General features: G+C 40.5%; 1 non-coding gene across 1 annotated transcript; it reads left to right on the forward strand.

Moving 5' to 3' along the window:
* The first annotated feature begins 915 nt into the window (after window positions 1–915).
* On the forward strand, window positions 916–1021 carry LOC142521534 (small nucleolar RNA R71). The gene has a single exon (XR_012814247.1). It is a non-coding gene; the product is annotated as a small nucleolar RNA R71 (small nucleolar RNA).
* The last annotated feature ends 1243 nt before the right edge of the window (window positions 1022–2264 follow it).

The following is a 2264-nucleotide window of genomic DNA, read 5'->3' on the forward strand; positions in this document are numbered from 1 at the left end:
GCTTTTTTCAATGCTGCAGGAAAAGGAGGAGGTATAACAATTTTTGATCGTGCAGTGGGTGCTGGTGCAGAGTAAGAAGACTTACCTTTGGATGTCTCAGTCTGTTCATCCGGTACTGGACTATTTTCTTTTGCTCTAGACTCTAAACTTTTCCCACTTTTCAACTCTATGGCCTTCACTTGCTCCATTGGATTGGTCTCTGTGTTACTTGGCAAGGTGACCGGCTCTCTACTTGCTATAATCTTCGCTAACTGCCAAATCTGATTCTCTGGCCCCTTTATTGATGCATCTTGGTTTTGGAGTCTGGTTTCGGTAGATGAGATGAACTTAGACATCATCTGCTCCAAATTGGACTTCTCTTCCCTAGGAGGATCAGATCTGTACATCGGTTGTTTCCCGTAGGGTTGTCCTCCTTGTGGTCGATTCTGAATGCTTTGACCAACCCATGAGAAGTTGGGATGTTGCCTCCATCCAGGATTATATGTGTTTGAGTACGGATCATTCCTTGGACGGTTTTGGACTCCCACTTGATTCACAGGTGCCCCTTCTGGCACATAGAAAGGACCACTGTCTTGAAAGTCCTTAACATAGTGTTCTCCTCCGCATTTTTGACAAAATATCTCTTGAAGACGCATAGCCGTGCCACCCATATTCAACCCGTCCAACTTCCTGTTCAAGACATCAAGTTGTGCAGTGATAGCAGAAAGGTCAGTTGCCTGGTGGACTCCTGCACTTCTCCGCTGGTTATTCCTTTCAGATTGAGGATGATAGCTGCTATCAGCAATCTCCTCCAACAACTCATATCCTTCCTCAGCAGTTTTTCGCAACAGGTTCCCACAAGCAGTAGCATCTATCATAGTACGATTAGGAGTAAGCAAGCCATAATAAAAGGTTTGAACGACTAACCCAAGCGGCAGTTCGTGATGAAGACATCTTCGTAATAGATCTTTGAAGCGCTCTCATGCCTCATATAAAGACTCCTGCTCGAATTGAGCAAATGTGGCGATGTCTGCCCGCAGCTTCATGGTCTTAGATGGAGGAAAGTATTTGATGAGTAACGCCTTCACCATATCATCCCATGTGGTGATCGAACCTACAGGCAAACAATTTAACCATGCTTTAGTTTTATCACGTAAGGAGAAAGGAAATAAACGCAGTCTAACAGCATCATCAGAAACTCCATTAAATTTAAAAGTATCGCAAATTTCAAGAAAATCTGTGATGTGTGTGTTTGGGTCAACTACTGCAGATCCTCCAAACTGGACTGTATTCTGAATCATCTGAATTATAGCTGGCTTGATTTCGAAGTGATTTGCTCGCACAATAGGCCTCAAAATGCTGGGGCGTGTACCATCCAAAGAAGGCTGGGCATACTCTAGCATTGGTATGCGGCGTGGCATCTCAACATGTCTATCTTCACGATGTTCCTCCTCATGCTCGTGCTCGTGTCTCTCTATCAGTTCCTTCAGTCTCTGCTGCTGTCTTCTCCTGCGGAAAGTTCTTTCAATTTCAGGGTCAAACTGCTCAAGCTCCTCGTCAAGTGAATTTGGCATGCACTGGACGAGATATCTGTAATAGAATATGGAGTGTTAATTTAATAAAATATGAAACAATGCTAAAGAAAATAACTAAAAATAAAATTGTGAATTAACAGTCCCGGCAACGGTGCCAAAAACTTGATCGAGCAAAACTTGCACTATGGAATCCTCAATAAAATATGGTTTTGTATGCTCAAAATTAATCGCAATTGCACGATGTCAAGTAATAGTATAATGTACTTGAGTACGAGTATCGTTCCACTGAAGACTGTATTTGACAATTATTGTTTTCAGTTATTAAATCTTTAGCAACGAAAATTTGATTGATTGATTTTTACTACTATACTCAAATAAACATGCAAATAAAAAAGGATTCAAGACTTGAATAATGAAATATAAAATCTAAAATGGTTGGTCAAAATTCAATGAGAAATGAATTTGTTGGGAATCTCAGTTCACCTACCCCTCGTTAATTTATTAATTCGTTCGATAGTGATCGTATGCTTCCGACATGATTTTCTATTCAATTGAACACTCTGTCGAGCTATGCCAAACTAATTCTGCTCAGTGAAGTAATTAAATGTCTTTAATTATTTATCAAGATCGAATTGCATGTCGATATATGAAATCCCCTAGTTTTCGACCCTTAGGACTATAACTATCGGTGCGTATCCAATTTTATATATCTATGTAAATTGTAGATCCACGGATTATGTTACTCGTTCC

This window comes from Primulina tabacum, chromosome 1, assembly GCF_025594145.1.
Source record: "Primulina tabacum isolate GXHZ01 chromosome 1, ASM2559414v2, whole genome shotgun sequence".
NCBI lineage: Eukaryota > Viridiplantae > Streptophyta > Magnoliopsida > Lamiales > Gesneriaceae > Primulina > Primulina tabacum.